This window comes from Hordeum vulgare, chromosome 5H (assembly GCF_904849725.1).
Source record: "Hordeum vulgare subsp. vulgare chromosome 5H, MorexV3_pseudomolecules_assembly, whole genome shotgun sequence".
Taxonomy (NCBI): Eukaryota; Viridiplantae; Streptophyta; class Magnoliopsida; order Poales; family Poaceae; genus Hordeum; species Hordeum vulgare.
This window is the reverse complement of record NC_058522.1, coordinates 138,318,876-138,339,769: the sequence shown is the minus strand read 5'-3', so window position 1 is coordinate 138,339,769 and position 20,894 is coordinate 138,318,876.

Here is a 20,894-nt window from a genome sequence, read left to right as displayed (position 1 = left end):
TTATCTTCCCAGATATGGGTCGTTTGACCATTACCAATTCACCTGATAATCCCTCGCTTCATCATGTCACGCCCCTCTTGTATAGCTCTCCAAACCTGAGATGGTCGAGACCCCAGCTCAGCCCCCAGAAAATTAGAATTTGGAAAGTATGGAGCTTTCAAAATTCATGCACTGAGCGAGAACGGTTCTTGCAAGATTCTCCAAGACTGCCTCGCGAGCAGGGCAAGGTTGAAAAGTTCTAGATCCCTGAAACCAAGCCCTCCGAGATACTTTGGTCTTGTCATAATCTCCCATGATACCCATGCTCGCTTCCTTTCGCCCTATTTGCATCCCCACCAGAACTTTCTGATGAGCGATCCAATATGATCACATAAGCCACGAGGAAGTTTGAAGCAAGACATCGAGTAAACTGGAATTAGTTGAACAACTGATTTGATGAGGACCTCCTTCCCCCAACAGACGGACACTTTCCCATCCAGCCTTTTACCTTGTCCCAAACTCTGTCACTCAAATGTTTGAAAGTGCCTCTTTTGGAGTGGCCAACATCAATTGGCATCCCCAAATATCTGTCACTAAGGGATTCATTAGGAACATGAAGACAACTTTGACAACATCTTTTACAATCTGAGGACACCCCTTACTAAAGAAAATTGATGACTTGTCTCTCTTGACCCTCTGGCCTGAAGCCATGCAATAAGTATTCAGAAGGTTTGGTACCTCCTCCGCTCCATTGACACTCGCCTTGAAAAACAGGAGGCTATCATCCACGAATAAAAGGTGGTTCACCGGCGATGCCGATGGTGCCACCTTGATGCCTCCAACTAGGGATGATTGATACTTAGAATTTAAGAGGCACGAAAGGCCATGTGCTGCTAACAAGAAGATATATGTAGATATAGGATCTCCCTGACGAATACCTCGTGTCGGTTTGAGTTCCTCCAGTTTGGTCCCGTTGAACATTACTGCAAACGATACAATGGTCACCATAGACATAATTGTGGCAACCCAAGACGCTGCAAAGCCCATCTTCAACATAATTTCTTCCAGATAACTCCATTCAACTCTACCATAAGCTTTCATCATATCAAGTTTTAGGGCACAGTGGGCATTGTTTTTTGATCGACTTCTCTTCATAAAATGTAAGCATTCGTAAGATGAGATAATATTATCTGTGATAAGCCTTCCCGGGACAAACGCCGATTGCGCCTCCGGTATAACTTCCAACATCACCTCTTTCAATAGATTAGCAAGGACTTTGATGCTATCTTATAAAAAACATTGCAGAGACTTATCGGGCGGAATTGTGACCAGAGGGTGGGGTTTGATACCTTTGGGATTAGGACCAACATAGTATCATTCATTCACTCAAGATTTTCCTCCCCCCTTACAATGCCTAAGACTGCCTTAGTGACAGCCTCCCCGCAAATGTCCTAGTGACGCTGAAAAAAGTGGGCGGGAAAACCGTCTGGTCCCGAAGCTTTCACTGGGAACATTTGAAAAAGATCCTTCTTAACCCCTTCCTCCTTGTAGGGTGCCAAAAGAGCATTATTCATATTTGCCAACACTTTAACTAGGACATTTTGCAACACATCCTCAACCCCTTGTACACCCTCAGAGGTGTAAAGATTTTTATAGAAGGCCAGAGCAAGAAGTTGCATCTCTGTCAAGTCTTCCGTAAGTTGCCCATACGACTTCTGTAATGCTTTGATCCAATTTTCCTGCGCCAATTCGAAGCTTGTAGGTGAAAAAAGTGGTGTTCCCGTCTTCGTCCGACAACCACTCGACCCTCGATCGCTGGCGCCGCATCACCTCTTCCCTCATATAGAGTCCAATGAGTCGGTCTTTAACTTTGATCTCACCGTGGCTAGGCCCATCCCTAGATGGGTTAGACCTCATTTGTTCCAATTCTTTCTTTAACCTCCTCATCTCTGTCCGGACGCTGCCAAAAGTGTGCTTGCTCGAGACACCCAAGTGTTGACCAGCAAGTCAAGATGAATTCAAACATCACTAGCCTTCGTTTTGTGTCTGTTTGCCTCCCATGCCGAACATATAGTGGGGATCAAATCAGCGTGTGTGTCCCACATTGTCTCGTAGCGGAAGATTTTTGGCGTCCTCGGATGTGAACTCCAGTCCAATCTCAGCAAAATAGGGGAGTGATCAGATGTTGCCGCAGTAAGGTGCTCAACAAGAGCGAGGGGGAATTGTGTGCACGAGTGAACCGATCCCAAAGCTCTATCCAGCCGCACACGAGTGGAAGTACCAGCTGCTACTTTCTTCTCAAAAGTCCATCTTCTGCCCTGGAAACCCAGGTCCAAAAGACCGTAGATGTCCAAAGCTTCGCGAAAGCCATGAACTTGTGTGTGGCTTCTCTGACCAGTCCCATCATGCTCGTCAAATTGCAGCACTTCGTTGAAGTCTCCAACGCACACCCACGACAAATCATACAGAGTGGACATGCCTTTCATCGTGTCCCAAGTCCTATGCATGAGATGTGTTTGGGCTTCACCATAGAAGCAGGACAATCTCCACGGATTGCCACCCAAATTTGAAACATTTACATCAATATGATTCTGCGAATAACCAAAATCTCAATCTTTATTTCATCATTCCAAAAAAGTGCTAAGCTGCCACTTCTACCTGTGGCATCAACAACAAAAGACCGATCATAACCTAAAGTACTTGATAAATTTTTCGCTCTCTCCAGACTTACTTGAGTTTCTACAATGCAAAGTACTTTAGGGGAAAACTTTAGTGCGAGCTCGCGGAGTTCTTGAAGTGTCAGGGCATTGCCAATCCCAAGACAGTTCCAGCTGAGAAGACTCATTGTGCCCGACGGTCCTCCGTCGGGGAGGCCGCAGATCTTGCGTTCTTGTTTTTTACTGCATTGCTCAATTTTGAGATTCTGACAAAATTGTTGATCTTGTCATGCACATCTACCTTAGTGCGCTTCTAGTCCTTCTTAGGAGGTGGGCTGGGAGGAACAAAGAGAGCCCCCGATCCACCCTTATCCACCAGAACGATCTCCTTCCCTCAGGTTGAGGCCACATCGGTAAGGACTAAGACATCATTGTTGAGGAACGTTGCATGGGAAACAAAATTTTCCCTACGTGCACACAAGATATATCCATGGTGATGACCATCTACGAGAGGGGAGAGTGCATCTACATACCCTTGTAGGTCGCTAAGCGGAAACGTATATAACGCGGTTGATGTGGTCGTACGTCTTCGCTATCCAATCACGATCCATCCCGCGATCTCATCACGATCCTTCCCGATCTAGTGCCGAACGGACGACACCTCCGCGTTCAGCACACGTACAGCTCGATGATGATCTCTGCCTTCTTGATCCAGCAAGAGGGGCAGAGAGGTAGATGAGTTCTCCAGCACGATGGCATGGTGGTGGTGGTGGTGAACTAATCCAGCAGGGCTTCACCAAGCTCTCCTGAACTAATCTAGAGGAGAAAACAACCTAGAGAGAGAGAGAGGGCAGCATGTGGCTTATTAGGGTTAGGGCAGCCCTCAATTTCTCTAGTATATATAGGAGGGAGGGAGGGGAGGAGGCAGCCAAAAACACTTCAAGGGGTTCGGCCGAATAGGGTGGAGGTGGAAGAATCCACCTCCAATCCTACTCCAAGTAGGATTCCTCTCCTACTTGCAATATTCCCCTCCTTCCTTTGGTTTTTTCTTCTCCCACCTCTTGGCCGCATGGGCCCTTTGGGGCTGGCTCGACCAGCCCACTAAGGGCTGGTGTGCCACCCCTAAAGCCCATGTAGCCTCCCGGCGTGAGTGACCCCTCCCGATGGCCCTCCCCGCATTCCCGGTACACTACCGAAAATACCAAAACTTTTTCGATGACCAAAAAAAGACTTCCTATATATCAATCTTTACCTCCGGACTATTCTAGAGATCCTCGTGGCGTCTGGGAACTCATACACGACTCTGATCCACTTTCTGTTATCAAAAGCACATAACTCAATAATACCAAAACGTCACCGAACCTTAAGTGTGCAGACCCTGCGGGTTCGAGAACTATGCAGACATGACGTGAGACATTCGTCGATCAATAACCAATAGAGGGACATGGATGCCCATATTGGCTCCTACATATTCTATGAAGATCTTTATTGATCGAATCTCCGTGTCAAGGATTCAGTTAATCCCGTATACTATTCCCTTTGTCCATCGGTATGTTACTTGCCCGAGATTCGATCCTCGGTATCTCTATACCTAGTTCATTCTCGTTACCAACAAGTCTCTTTACTCGTTTCGTAATACAAGATCCCGTGACTAACTCCTTGGTCACATTGCTTGGAAGGCCTATTGTGATGTTGTATTACCGAGTGGGCCCCGAGATACCTCTCCGTCACACGGAGTGACAAATCCCAGTCTTGATCCATGCCAACCCAATAGACACCTTCGGATATACCTGTAGAGCACGTTTATAGTCACCCAGTTACGTTGTGACGTTTGATACACACAAGGTATTCCTTCGGAGTCTGGGAGTTGCATGATCTCATTGTCATTGGAATAGATACATTGACATGCAGAAAAGAGTAGCAATAAACTGACACGATCATATGCTATGTTCATGGTATGGGTCTTGTCCATCACATCATTCTCCTAATGATGTGACCCCGTTATCAAACGACATCTCATGTCTATGGCCAGGAAACCTTAACCATCTCTGATCAACGAGCTAGTCCTTCAGAGGCTCATTAGGAACATTTTTTTGTCTATGTATCCACACATGTATTTTAGTTTACAATCAATAAAATTCTAGCATGGATAATAAACGATTATCATGAACAAGGAAAATTATAATAATAACCAATTTCTTATTTCCTCTAGGGCATATTTCCAACAGTCTCCCACTTGCACTAGAGTCAATAATCTAGTTCACATTACTATGTGATTGCAATGAATCTAACACCCATACAATTCTAGGGTTTGATCATGTCTTGCTTGTGAGAGAGGTTTTTAGTCAACGGGTCCGACACATTCAGATGCGTGTGTACTTCACAAATCTCTATGTCATACTATAGATCCTTCTACCACACTTCACTTGGAACAATTTCCAAATGACTACTGCACTATACGAATCCGGTTTACTACTTAGAGTTATCCGGATTAGTGTCAAAGCTTGCATCGACGTAACCCTTTACGACGAACTCTTTTGTGACCTCCATAATCGAGATTTTTTTTCCTTAGTCCACTAGTTACTAAGGATAATATTGACCGCTATCCACTGACCCATTCCTGGATCACTCTTGTACCCCTTGACTGACTCATGGCAATGCACATATCAGGTGTCATACACAACGTGGCATAATATGGAGCCTATGGCTAAGGCATAGGGGACGACCTTCGTCCTTTCTCTTTCTTGTGTCGTGGTCGAGCTTTGAGTATTACTCAAATTTCACACCTTTAAAACACAACAAAGAACTTTTTTCTTTGACCGAACTACTTTGAACTCCTCAAAATTTCTTAAGGTATGCATTTACTGAAAGTTTTATCAAGCGTGTTGATCTATCTCCATAGATGTTCATGCTCAATGTTCAAGCAGTCTTAATTCAGGTTTTCCTTTGAAAAACACTTTTCAAACAACCATATATGCTTTCCAGAAATTCTGCATCATTTCTGATCAACAATATGTCAACCACATATACCCATGAGAAATTATATAGTGCTCCCACTCACATTCTTGGAAATACAAGTTTCTCATAAACTATGTATAAACCCAAAAACTTGGATCATCTTATCAAAGCGTATATTCCAACTCCGAAATGGTTGCTCTAGTCCATAGAAGGATCGCTGGAGCTTGCATACTTGTTAACATCCTTAGGATCGACAAAACCTTCTGGTTGTATCACATACAACCTTTCCTCAAGGAAACCGTCGAGGAAACAATGTTTGGACATCCATCTGCAAGATTTCATAATTGAAAAAATGCAGCAACTGCTAACATAATTCCAACAGACTTTAGTATATCTACGGGTGAGAATGTCACATCGTAGTCAACTCCTTGAACTTGTGGGAAACATCTTTGCCGGAAGTCGAGCTTTCTTAATGGTGACATTTACCATCATCGCCCGTCTTCCTTTTAAGGATCCACTTCTACTTAATAGATTTACAACCATCAAGTAGTTCTTCCAAAGTCTACACTTTGTTTTCATACATGGATCATGTCTCGGATTTCATGGCCTTCTGCCATTTGTCGGAATCCGGGCCCACCATCGCTTCTCCATAGCTCGTAGGTTCATTGTTGACTAGCAACATGACCTCCAAGACACGATTACCGTACTACTCTAGAGCAGTACATTTCCTTGTCGACCTACGTGGTTTGGTATTAACTTGATCCGAAGCTTCATGATCACCATCATCAGCTATCCACTTCAACTAGTGTAGGCGCCACAGGAACATCTTCCTACGCCGTGCTACTCATTGGTTGAAGTGACGGTTCAATAGCCCCATCAAGTTTCCACCATCCTCCCACTCAATTCTTTCAAGAGAAACTTTTTCTTGAGAAAGGACCCGTTTCTAGAAACAAACACTTTGCTTCCGGATCTGAGATAGGAGGTATACCCAACTGTTTCGGGTGTCCTATGAAGATGCATTTATCCGCTTTGGGTTCGAGCTTATCAGGCTAAAACTTTTTCACATAAGCGTCGTAGCCCCAAACTTTTAAGAATAGATAGCTTAGGTTTTTCCAAATCATAGTTCATACGGTGTCATCTCAACGGAATTACGTGGTTCCCTATTTAAAGTGAATGCGGTTGCGTCTAATGCCTAACCCAAAACAGACAGTGGTAATTTGATAAGAGACATCACAGTATGCACCATATCCAATAGGGCGCGACTATGACGTTCGGACACACCATCACACTATGGTGTTCCAGGTGGCATGAGTTGTGAAACAATTTTTACATTGTCTTAGATGTTTACCAAACTTGAAACACAGATATATATTTACCTCCACGATCACATCGTAGATATTATCCCGTTGTCACGACGATCTTCAACTTCACTCTGAAATTGTTTGAACTTTTTAATATTTTAGACTTTGTGATTCATCAAGCAAACACACCAGGATCTACTCAAATCATCAGTGAAATAAGAACATAACAATATCCACTGCGTGCCTCAGCACTCATTGGACTGCATACATTAAAATATATTAGTTCCAACAAGTCACTTGCTCATTCCATCTCACTGAAAACGAAGCCTTCAGTCATCTTGCCCATGTGGCATGTTTTGCATGCCTCAAGTGATTCCAAATCAAGTGAGTCTAAACGATCCATCTGCATGGAATTTCTTCATGCACTTACACCAATAGGCATGGTTCACATGTCTCAAACGATTCAAAAATGAGTGAGTCCAAAGATCCATCGGCATGGAGCTTCTTCATGTGTTTTATCCCAATATGACTCAAGCGGCAGTGCCACAATATTAGTTGTACTATCATTACTACTTTATATCTTTTTGCAACAATATTATCAACATGTGTAACACTACGATCAGGATTCAATAAACCATTCATTTAGGTGCAATACCATTGAAGGTGTTATTCAAGTAAACAGAATAACCATTATTCTCTTTAAATGAATAACCATATTGTGATAAACACAATCTAATCATGTCTATGCTCAACGCAAACACCAAATAACAATTATTTAGGTTCAACACTAATCCCGATGGTAGAGGGAGCGTGCGATGTTTGATCACACCAACCTTGGAGTTACTTCCAACACACATCGTCACCTCACCCTTGCTACTATCCGTTTATTCCGTAGTTATAATTTCGGGTTACTAACACTTAGGAACTGAACCGGTATCTAATACCCCGGTGCTACTAGGAGTACTAGTAAGGTACACATCAATATCACTTATATCCAATATAATTTTGTCGACTTTGCGAGCCTTCTTATCTACCAAGTATTTAGGGTAGTTTCGCTTCAGTGATCGTTCCCTCATAATAGAAGCACTTAGTCTCGGGTTTGGGTTCAACCTTGGTTTTCTTCACTAGAGAGGCAACTGGTTTGCCTTTCATGAAGTATCCCTTCTTGCCTTTGCCCTTCTCGAAACTAGTGGTTTTACTAACCATCAACAATTAATGCTCCTACTTGATTTCTACTTTTGCGGTGTCAAACATCACGAATAACTCAGGGATCATCTTGTCCATCCCTGATATGCTATAGTTCATCACGATGCTCCAGTAGCTTGGTGGCAGGGACTTTGGAGAACTATGTCAATCACTATCTTATCTGGAAGATCAACTCCCACTCGATTCAACCAATTGTAGCAGCCAGACAATCTGAGCACATGCTCAGTGATTGAGCCTTTCTCCCTTACTTTGCACACAAAGAATCTGAGGTCTCATACCTCTCAACATGGGTGATGGGGTTATAGTCCTAGGGTAGGGTCATAGATCTGCCCTATAGGTCCTACCCAAGGACTACCCTTCATAAGGGATAAGGCCCTTAGTCAGTTCCGACTGAATTAAGGACTTCCCATCATCCAGTCGGTGGCAATTCCTCCATCATCCAGTCGGAGATGAGCATTCGGAGCATATCAAACTTACCGACTGGATTTCACTCTGTACATCGTAACCCCCTGGAGGGCAACGGTCATACGTTTCCACGTACCTTTATTAGCATTTAAGACATACATTACCTGTAACGTAGGCATTTATTCGCCACTAATCCACCCCTGCGCACCGAACCGTTGTGAAGGACAACGCACTCTATATAAGCCGTCCTTCCCCACTGGTGCAGGGGTTAGCAATTCACTGTAATCCATATTCCACTCGACAACAAGCTCCAAAGAGCACTGAGACGTAGGGCTTTTACCTCCACCGTAGAGGGGCCTGAACTCATACAACCTCGCCGTAGCTAAGGCTCTGCCCATACTTTCGTACCCTACACATCTACTGTCAGACTTATACCCACGATAGTTGGCGCCCACCATGGGGCAGGCGTCTAAGCGACTTCCGGCGAGTTTGCGACTACATCTTCTCATCATGTCATCTGGTGGAGATTTGAGCATGGGTCACGAGATCCTCTTCGGTGCAATCTCCTTCATTGTTGATGATTCGGCATGGCTTCGGGATGCCCCTCTCGACGTCGAGGCGCTTCCCAGTCGCGGGGCTACACACTTCCGTGCCGGCGCCCGCGGTATCCTTCTTCTCCAGAAGTCGACTCCGGTGTCGACCTACGCCCCTGTCGCACGCCGCAACAAGCGGTCTCGCCGTCCGCGGCTCCAGCGTTGGGTGCAACACGCCCAGGCGCGCCAGAGCACGTCTTCACAAGTGGCGGTCCTCGAGTCGGTTGTAGTTGCGCCGCCGCCCCAGTGCTCGGACTCAGTTCCGACTGAGTTCCCTTCCGAGTACATGGGTCGCGGGCCTGTAGCCGAAGTGCACATGGCCAACTCCCATGAAAGCCCCCGCCAAACCGGCCGAAACGAGCACGAGGTCGGCGAAACCTTCGGCGCTCGCCGTCAACCCCGCCGTTCTGCGAGTCGGCGCACTCGTCAGAGCAACGTGGAGGTGTTCCGCACACCCGTCCTCAACCTGGCTGCCGTCGCCAAGATAGCCGATTCCCTCCAGCCGACTGATTCAGAGGCTGGCAGAGGGATCGAGCAGATCAGTGCCCTCTTGCACACGGCGCAGCAGCAAAATTCGGCGGTCTCCCAGTCGCACAACAGGATTCACAATAGTTCTGTTCACGCGAACACGCATCGGTCAGTTCACAGCCCCGGTTCTCATCAGCGACACGGAGGAGGTAGCCGTTCCATGAATCCCGAAGATCGTCGCCGCTCACGCACCCCTCCGCGGGGTGGGCCCTACGGGCCCTGACATCATGATGATCGGCGTTCAGTTGGTGACACTTATGATCCAAGGCCCGATGCGAGGGGGCATATCGCCCAGAGGAGGGTCGACAGGGGCCGAGCCCACCGCGATGGTCACGATATGGACCGTCCGAGTGGAAGCAGGACCATCGTCTCTGGTCCCGAGTGTTTTAGTCAAGCCATCCGTTCGGCTGACATCCCTCCCAACTTCCGATTGGCAACGGGGATCAGCAAGTTTACAGGAGAATCCAAGCCAGAAACATGGCTGGACGACTACCGAGTGGCAGTCCAGATCGAAGGAGGGGACGACCACGTCGCCATGAAACACCTCCCTCTGATGCTCGACGGCTCGACACGAGCGTGGCTGAACCAGTTGGCTCCCTCAAGCAACTACAGCTGGGCAGATCTGGCCCGAGTCTTCATCAGGACCTTCGAAGGGACGTGCAAACGCCCTGCTGGTCTCGTGGAGCTCCACTACCGTGTCCAAAAGCAGAATGAGCCCCTGCGCGATTTCATTCAGCATTGGACGACCCTCTACCACACGGTGGAGAACGCCACAGAGCACCAAGCAATCTGCGCCTTCAAGGCAGGCGTGCGGTACAGAGATTTGTACCTGAAGTTCGGTCGAACAGGTGACATCTCCATGAGTAACATGATGGAGATAGCGGCACGCTATGCAAATGGCGAAGAAGAAGACCGCATTCGGAGCGGCAAGCACAAAGCAGTCGCCGATGGAGATGGGAACAGCACTCGGAAGCAGAAGCAGAAAGCTCCGTCCACTCCGCAGGCAGAGACCCCAGCCGTTACCAATGCCAAGTTCAAGGGCAAGGGGAAGGCTCAGTTCACCCCCAAGAAGAAGCAGTTCGGAAACCCCATCCTGGACCAGCCATGTCCAATTCACATGAAGATGGATGAAGAGGGCAACGCCATATATCCGAAGCATACCACTCGGCAATGTCGCCTCCTGATCCAGGGGTTCGGCGAAGGACAACCCAGTGAAAAGGGGAATGAACAGGATGAGGAGGACAAGGAGGATCCGTTCCCCCAAGTCCATGCGACACTGATGATTTTTGCTGACGTTGAGAGCAAGAGTCGATTGAAGCTGGTGAACAGAGAAGTGAACATGGCCACGCCGACCAACCCCACGTTCCTCAAATGGTCTCAGACTGCGATCACCTTTGACCAGTCGGATCATCCAGCACACGTACCCACCCGAGGGAGGCAGGCTCTGGTCGTCGACCCGATGGTGGAAGGAGTCCGACTGCGCAAAGTCCTCATGGACGGCGGCAGCGGCTTGAACATCATGTATGCTGACACTCTCAAGGGGATGGGCATTCCGATGTCTAAACTGAGTGAGAGCAGCATGCAGTTCCATGGAGTCGTCCCCGGACGAAAGGCCAAGTCACTCGGCCAAATCACGCTGGACGTCGTTTTCAGCTCCGACAAGAACTTCCGCAAGGAAAAGCTAACGTTCGAGGTGGTAGACTTACAGAGTGCGTACCACGCAATTCTGGGCCGCCCGGCGTATGCGCGTTTCATGGCCCGTCCATGTTACGTGTACCTGAAGCTGAAGATGCCAGGCCCAAAAGGTGTGATCACTATCACCGGCAATCGGCAGCGGGCCGAGGAGTGTCTGCAGCAGGGATTGAGGATTGCCGATCAGCAGATGGCTGTCCTCGAGCTTGACGAGTACAAGAAAACAGTCGACCCCGCTGACTTGGTGCGTTCGAAGAAACCAGCTTCGGAGTCTGCATTCCAGTCGGCGGGAGAGACGAAGAAGGTCGGCATCCACCCGACGGACGATACCGCTGCCCCGACGAACATCTCCACAACCCTCGATCCTAAATAGGAAGCCGAGCTCATCCAATTACTCCGCGAGAACTGGGACATTTTTGCATGGAAGCCCGCTGACATGCCAGGTGTACCCAGGGAGTTGGCTGAGCACCGACTGCATGTGGATCCTGCGGCTCGGCCTGTCCAAGAACGCCTGCGTCGGTCCGCCGCGCACAAGAGAAAGGCAATCGGAGAAGAGGTGGCTAAGCTTTTGGCAGCCAACTTCATTCGCGAGGTACACCACTCCGAGTGGCTCGCCAATGTCGTCATGGTGCCCAAGAAGGACAAGTCTCTCCGAATGTGCATCGACTTCAAACATCTCAATAAGGTCTGCCCGAAAGACCATTTCCCGCTCCCCCGCATCGATCAAATTGTCGATTCGACTGCGGGCTGCGAGCGTTTGTCATTCCTTGATGCCTACTCGGGCTATCATCAGATCCGTCTGTATGGCCCCGATGAATTAAAAACAGCCTTCATCACCCCATTCGGGTGCTTCTGCTACATCACTATGCCATTTGGTTTGAAGAATGCAGGAGCAACCTTTATGCGCATGATCCAAAAATGCCTCCTCGACCAGATCGGTCGGAATGTGGAGGCGTACATGGATGATATCGTAGTCAAGTCACGCAAAGGTTTCGACCTGCTGACTGACTTGGCAGAAACATTCGCCAACCTTCATAGGTACGATATCAAGCTCAACCCAGCCAAGTGTTCATGCGGTGTTCCCAGCGGTAAGTTACTCGGTTTCTTCGTTTCCGAACGAGGGATCGATGTCAACCCCGAAAAGATCGGGACCATCGTCCGAATGGAGCGGCCGGTCAGAATACACGATGTTCAAAGGCTCACAGGTTGCCTAGCGGCTTTGAGTAGGTTTATCAGTCGACTCGGCGAGAAGGCACTTCCTCTGTACCGACTCATGAAGAAATCAGATACTTTCGAGTGGACAGACGAAGCCCAAATCGCATTCGACGACCTCAAAGTCCTACTTTCCACCCAGACGGTTCTTACTGCTCTGCTCAGTAAAGAACCCCTTCTTATGTACATCACGGCTACAAATCAAGTCGTCAGCACTGTTCTCACAGTCGAACGAGAAGAAGAAGGCAAAGCATACAAGGTTCAACGGCCAGTGTATTATGTCTCCGAAGTCCCGACTCCTTCCAAGCAGAGGTATCCCCATTATCAATAACTTATCTATGGGATTTTCAAGACCACTCGATGTCCGTCGTTTCTGATGCTCCGTTGTCGGAAATCCTACACAATCGGGACGCATCGGGCCGATTGGCGAAGTGGGCAATGGAGATGTTATACCGCGACATCAAGTTCGAGACCAAGAAAGCTATAAAGTCTCAAGCTCTGGCTCACTTCATAGGAGAATGGGTAGAACAACAGCAACCGACCCACATCTACTCGGCTCATTGGACAATGTTCTTCGATGGGTCCAAGATGTTGAATGGCTCCGGCGCTGGCATTGTGATCATATCGCCAAAGGTTGACAAACTTAAGTACGTGTTGCATATACACTTTGATTCCTCCAACAACGAGGCAGAGTATGAAGGTCTCCTTTATGGACTGCGCATGTCCATCACACTTGGCGTCCGTCGCTTGATGGTCTATGGCGATTCGGATTTGGTGATTAATCAAGTGATGAAGGAGTGGGACGTCAGGAACCCCACCATGACCACATACTGCAATGCAGTGAGGAATCTCGAGAAAAAGTTTGAAGGTCTGGAACTCCACCATGTTCCGCGACTGAAAAACCAAGCAGCTGATGAGTTGGCAAAACTCGGATCCACTCGGAGACCAGTACCGAGTGATGTCTGCCTCGAGCACCTCCACCTTCCTTCAGTTAAAGAAGATCCTTTCACAGAGGAACCAGTACAACCAAAGAGCTCGACAGAACCGACTAAAGTCGAAGTTCCTGCTGTGGTTGATTTGATCATGGAGATTCTTGCTATCATCCCCGATTGGACTGTGCCATTTATTGCATACATCCTGAGGCAAGAATTACTAGAAGACGAAGTACAAGCCAGCAGATCGTCCGCAGGTCAAATTCATTCACTGTCATTGATGGCCAGTTGTACAAAGAAAGCGTTTCAGGCGTCCTTCAACGATGCATCTCCCCGGAGGAGGGACCGTTAATCCTGGAGGAAATTCACTCGGGAACCTGCGGTCATCACGCCTCCTCAAGGGCAATCGTCGCCAAAGCATTCAGAGCTGGCTTCTTCTGGCTGCACGCGAATGAAATGGCGAAGGATATGGTCGACCGATGCGAAGGCTGTCAGTTCTACTCTAACAAGTCCCACAAGCCAACATCTGCATTGAAGACAATCCCTCTTGTTTGGCCGTTTGCAGTATGGGGATTAGATACAGTCGGTCCATTCAGGACTGGCCAAGGGGGATTCACACATCTGCTGGTGGCAGTCGACAAGTTCACAAAGTGGATTGAAGCCAAGCCCATCAAGAAACTTGACGCCCTTACGACCATCAAGTTTGTCAGGGACATCATCTCTCCAGATTCGGAGTACCTCACAGCATAATCACTGACAATGGAACAAACTTTGACTCGGACAGATTCAAAGGTTTCTGTACAGGCCAAGGTATCCGAGTGGATTTTGCATCTGTGGCACATCCCCAAACAAACGGGCAAGCAGAGCGCGCGAATGGACTTATTCTGCAAGGTTTGAAGCCTCGACTCCTGCGAGAAGTGGGACATGCCGCCGGCGCATGGGTCACTGAGCTGCCTTCGGTGCTTTGGGGTCTCCGCACAACCCCAAATAGATCTACAGGGTGATCCCCGTTCTTCCTCGTTTACGGAGCAGAGGCAGTCCTTCCGGGTGACTTGCTTCACAACGCTCCACGAGTTGAACTCTTCTCCGAAGCTGAAGCAGAACAAGCAAGGCAATACGAAGTGGATCTTCTAGAGGAGGAGCGCGAGATGGCACTGACTCGCTCAACCATTTATCAGCAAGATCTGTAGCGTTTTCACGCGCCACACGTCAGGAGTCGTACTTTGCAAGCAAGCGACTTGGTGCTCCGAGTGGATCAGCAGAGACCTCACAAGTTGGCTCCCGCCTCGGAAGGAACCTTCATCATCTCCAAGGTGCTGAACAACGGAGCATATCGACTCTACAACCTCGACAGGGAAACGGACGAGCCGCGAGCATGGAACGGAGATCTCCTGAAGCGCTTCTACACGTGACCGTCGACTCAATCAATGTAAAGAACAAGTATCGTTGAAGTAATACAAAGCAGATTGAGTTTTTTTTGCAGATTCAAAATCCTTCCGCGTTCGCAGACTCCGGTCTAAAAAAAAACTTAGCTGCGAACCAGAATCGCCTAAGTATAAACTTTCTCCGAGTGTGCACTAAACGTCGCACTCGGGGACTTAGCTACGATCCAGAATCGCCTAAGTATAAACTTTCTCCGAGTGTGCACTAAACGTCGCACTCGGGGACTTAGCTGCGATCCATAATCGCCTAAGTATAAACTTTCTCCGAGTGTGCACTAAAATGTGGCACTCAAAGACTTAGCTGCGATCCAGAATCGCCTAAGTATAAACTTTCTTCGAGTGTGCACTAAATGTCGCACTCGGGGACTGAGCTGCGATCCAGAATTGCCTAAGTATAAACTTTCTCCGAGTGTGCACTAAACGTCGCACTCGGAGACTTAGCTGCGATCCAGAATCGCCTAAGTATAAACTTTCTCCGAGTGTGCACTAAACATCGCACTCGGGGACTTAGCTGCGATCCAGAATCGCCTAAGTATAAACTTTCTCCGAGTGTGCACTAAACGTCGCACTCGGAGACTTAGCTGCGATCCAGAATCGCCTAAGTATAAACTTTCTCCGAGTGTGCACTAAACGTCGCACTCGGGGACTTAGCTGCGATCCAGAATCGCCTAAGTACTAACTTTCTCCGAGTGTGCACTAAACTTCGCACTCGGGGACTTAGCTGCAATCAAGAATCGCCTAAGTACAAACTTTCTCCGAGTGTGCACTAAACTTCGCACTCGGGGACTTAGCTGCGATCAAGAATCGGCTAAGTACAAACTTTCTCCGAGTGTGCACTAAACGTCGCACTCGGGGACTTAGCTGTGATCAAGAATCGCCTAAGCACAAACTTTCTCCGAGTGTGCACTAAACGTCGCACTCGGGGACTTAGCTGTGATCAAGAATCGCCTAAGCACAAACTTTCTCCGAGTGTGCACTAAACGTCGCACTCGGGGACTTAGCCGCGATCACGAATCGCCTAAGTACACAATCGCCTTCGAGTGTATCCTACAGATCCACTCGGAGACTCAGCACACCCTCAGTGAGGCTCATGTAGATGTCAAGACAGCTGACAATTACATGAGTAGCAGAACCTCATTGAGGCTCATGTAGATGTCAAGACAACTGACAATTACATGAGTAACAACTTTCTCCGAGTGTGCACTAAACGTCGCACTCGGGGACTTAGCCGCGATCACGAATCGCCTGAGTACACAATCACCTTCGAGTGTATCGTACAGTTCCACTCAGAGACTCAGCACACCCTCAGTGAGGCTCATGTAGATGTCAAGACAACTGACAATTACATGAGTAGTAGAACCTCATTGAGGCTCATGTAGATGTCAAGACAACTGACAATTACATGATTAACAACTCGCTCCGAGTACAACCTTACAGTCGCACTCCAAGACTTAGCCACGATCACGAATCGCCTAAGTACACAATTGCCTTCGAGTGTATCTTACAGATCCACTCGGAGACTCAGCAGACCCTCAGTGAGGCTCATGCAGATGTCAAGACAACTGACAATTACATGCTCCGCATGTTTTCCATTGGCTTCACCAAGAAACGCCAAACAAAAACCACGAGCCAAAATCGTGTCAACAACTCTTTGGCAAAGGAAGAGCAAAAGATTCGATTCAAATTCAAAGTTCGTCTAAAGATAGTTGGTTCGGTGTAGATCAAGCTTATCCACACCGAACCATGAATGTGACGGCCAAAAGCAGTGGCCGAAGTTTCATACAACCAACACTCGGCATACCGAGGTAAAAATTTGCTCAAGCATTGTCAGGACTGGCACTGGGACTTGCAGGCTCCACGAAAGTGTCGAGGTCGATCCCGTCTGCGATGCGAGTGGCGCTCTCAAGGAAGGTCTCCATGAAATCTTCGAATCGAAGCTTTTTGGTGTTGGCGACTTGCAACGCCTTCAGCTTCTCTTCGCGAGCCTCCTTGCAGTGCACTTGGACTAGTGACAGCGCCACGTCCGCACCACAGCGAGCCGCAGACTTCTTCCACGCCTGCACTCGGTTCGGGATCTCCTCCAGCCGAGTCATCAGCCCTTCCATCTCTTGCCGAGACTCGTCTTCGGGCCACAACTCCTTGTCAATTCGGCCGACGACCTCTCTCAATCGACCGATGAAAGGTCCCACTTTGCCCAGGTGAATGTGCGCTCGAAGCATGTCTCGATTGGCGTCCTTGCCGAGTGGAACGTTCGGATGAACCGACCGCTCAACGTCAGCTGCTTCAGCCTCATCGTCCATGCAAAAATCTGCAAAGACAAGACGAGCAAACAGTAAGCGCAGAATGAAATACACAGTCAAGAAGCATTCGGAAAAACAGAACTTACCACCGAGAAGCGCAATCATCTTCCTTGCCCAGTCATTGACGTAATTCTCCTGTGCTATGCACCGCCTGTTCATCACCTGCATATGTCCCATCAGCTCGGTTCTTTGTTTCCCCATTTTCTCCATTTTGGCCACCAATGCCTTGTTTGCCTCACGGGACTCCTCCAAGTACTTCTCTCGTTCAACCAGAACACCCTTCAGACCAGCCAAGGCAAGCATTGCTGCATCCAGTTCCGCAGCAAACTGAATCTTTTCAGCCCTCAAGGTGTCGTACGCCGATCCCATCTCGCAAGTCTTCTGCAAGTCAGCGCGAAGAGACGGTCAGACACATTCAACAAGGACAACAATAAAAACTCGAAGTTCTTCAGACCCCTGCCGACGCAAGCAGTCGACAGCGGTCTCGGGGACTACACCTAGTGGGTTCACTGAGAGTGACCCCACTGGCATGAACCTCAAACAGGTCTGCCCTATTGAGATACATAACAAAAAACAAGCCTATGAGGTTACTACTACCCGACCTGAGTAAAATTACTCTTGGGGACTCAACCAGTAGGTGCACTCGGAGTGCCCCCACCGGTAACATTCAAACAGATTAGCTTTGATCTGATCAAGTGAAAGAAAATGTATATAAAGACAACTGCCGGTGCAAGCACTCGACAGAAGTCTCGGGGACTATACCCACTGGGTTCACTAAGAGTGAACCCACTGCAAAATAATCCTACTGTATCCGACTACATTGCTTAAACACCCAGTGGGTTACAAGAGGAAAGTAAATACTTACTAGCCCACTTACTCGGATATCGTCCCGGAGTTCCAAGCTTCGCTTGTACACAGACGCGATGGAGTCGTACGCTCTCTTGGCATCGCCCGCCATCAACTCCGCCTGCACCATGGCCTCCTTGGCAGCTCCCACCTGATCTTCTGGGAGGCGCCGGGCGTCGTACTGGACAGTCGACGGACCTGGCACCACAAGAGACTCCTTGGGCATCCCAAGTCCTGCTCCAGTCGGTTCAGCAGCGATAGGTGCCGTTTCAGTTGACGACATCGTCTCAGTCGGTGGCACGTCCATGGCGGAAGTAGTAACCAGTGGAACAACCTCAAGGACAGGCACCGCAGCTTGCTCGGACCTCTTCTAGTCGCCCTCCTCCGCGGGAATCACCTCTGAAGGAAACCCGACTGAACGACGTGAGATCACAGGAAAAAGGCAAGACCAAAGACAGAATTCGTGAAACAATAATGTAAGCTCTCGGAGTCGCCACGACGTACCTTGCTGGGATGTGACGACGTTGTCCGTTTCCATGGGATCGTCCCCCTGGCGTGGCAGAGAAGTGGCGGAGGTGGCAGCTCTGTCGAGCAAAATTCACTCGACCAGTAAGCATGAGTCCAATCAAATACTGGAAGAAGATAGAAGAATACACTTACGCTGAGGCGACGGGAACGGCGATCCTCATCCGCGGCAAAGCCTTCTGAGGCTTGGATCCACTCGGTTTGGCCACCTTAGAGGGCTACCCCACGGGCTCAGCAGCAGAGTCCCTGGTCCTCTTTGTGCTCCGAGCACTCGGAACCACGGGAGTAGCTGGCAAGGCACTCGGAACCGCAGGAGCAGCTGGCGGGACACTCGAGGCCGCTGGAGGAGCCGACGAAGCCACGGGTTCGTGACGGCGTTTAGTTCGAGGCTCTGGTGGTGGGGGCGGCGAGCTCTGTTCCTCATCTTCCCCCTCTTCTTCTCCGGACTCCTCCTCCGTCTCTCCACTGTCGGAGACGTACTCGACGCTCTCCATGCTGCCCTCCTGGCTACCTTCCTCTTCCTCAGCCGGATTCCCGTTCGAGACAGGAGAAAACCAGTTGGTCCACGCCTGCATGAGACACAGTCGACAACATCAGACGTCGGACAATGATACAAGAAAAAGAGATAAATCTCAGACAATTGTGTGCACTCGACAAGTTATACTCACCTCATTCGGAGGAGGGTTGTCCGCGCGGAAGGGCTTCACTCGCCGAGCTCCTCTAGGGTTGTCGCAGGCGCCTGTGATGTTGAGGACCCACAACGCCACAAGCTCCCCGGTCACGCACTCGGGGTTAGTCCAAGTGGAGTCCTCCGGCCCCGTATAGTGCCACATGGCATGGTGTCGAGCTTGCAAAGGCTGGATACGCCGACCCAGAAAAATCTCCAGCAAATCTATGCCAGTGACCCCCTTTCGGACGACCTCTACAAGCGCATCGACTAGAGGCTGGATCTGGATCTTCTCCATCTTCGTGAGCGCAAGCTGCCTAGGCGGAGCCGGTCGGTCTAAGCTAAAAGGTGGTAGTCCAGTGGCGGCATTTGGGCAAGCAACGTCCTGGCAGTAAAACCAAGTCGACTGCCAGTTCCTAACAGATTCAGACAACTAAAGAGCGGGATAGCTACTTGTATTTCTTTTGGAAGCCTAAGCCTCCACAGAGCTGGAGGAGGTGAGTTTTGTCATCCGACAGGCTAAGCCTTTTGATGGTTTGAGATCTAGCGGAGAAGATGTGCTTAAAGAGCCCCCGATGGGGAGGACAGCCGATAAAACACTCGCACAACACGACGAAGGCAGAGAGATGAGCTATTGTGTTGGGAGGAAAATGGTGGAGCTGCACCCCGAAGTGGTTCATTATACCTCTGAAGAAGGGATGAGGAGGCAGAGAGAAGCCTCGGTGCACGTGACTGAGCAGCAAGACGCGCTCCCCCTCCTGGGGCGCCGGCTCGGTCTCGCCCTCCGCCTGCAACCTCCACATCTTGTGCTCGATCAAGCCGTGCTCCACCAGCTCCAGCATGTCCTCCTCCATCACCGTGGAGGGGAGGAAATCCCCCTGGACCCAGCTCACCGGCAGTGCTCGCTGCCACCGCTGAGCAGGAGCCGCCTTCTTCTTCTTCTTCCGCGCCTCGAGCTTGCTCGTCTGCCCCTTTGTCATGATGGAGGCTGCAGATCCGCGGGGGAGGAGTAGAAGGAAGGAGCTCGGGATGCGCAGGAGGTCGCGAGAGAAGCGGGGCAAGTGCGAGCTATCAGGTGAGTACAACGAAAAACCCTCACTGTAGAGGTTTAAATAAGGTTCCGACTGGGTCACTAGGAGGTGGCCCCGAAATCTTATCCCCCGACCGGTTGCTGCGATATTAGTGGAGGAGATAAAGGAGCGGAAATCGAGGCGGCAGATACTACTCGATTACGATGTCGTCATACCCGTTCGGCGTGCGGCAACCGAAATTTGAGGATCCCGGGAAATCCGCCGATGTCAGTTGACTGGTCACGTCAAAAGATACCACGGAAGCACTCGGTCCCTGACGGTTCGTTTCACAAATACATCCACTCGGATCACTGGTCAAGAGAATAAAATGGACCGAGGCAAACAACGCCAAAGTCGCGCCCATACCAGTCGGATCCGTACTTCAAGCATCGCTTCGTCGTTCCAACCCCAATCCATTCGGGGACTAATGATGGGGTTATAGTCCTAGGGTAGGTTCATAGATCTGCCCTATAGGTCCTACCTAAGGACTACCCTTCGTAAGGGATAAGGCCCTTAGTCAGTTCCGACTGAATTAAGGACTTCCCATCATCTAGTCGGTGACAATTCCTCCATCATACAGT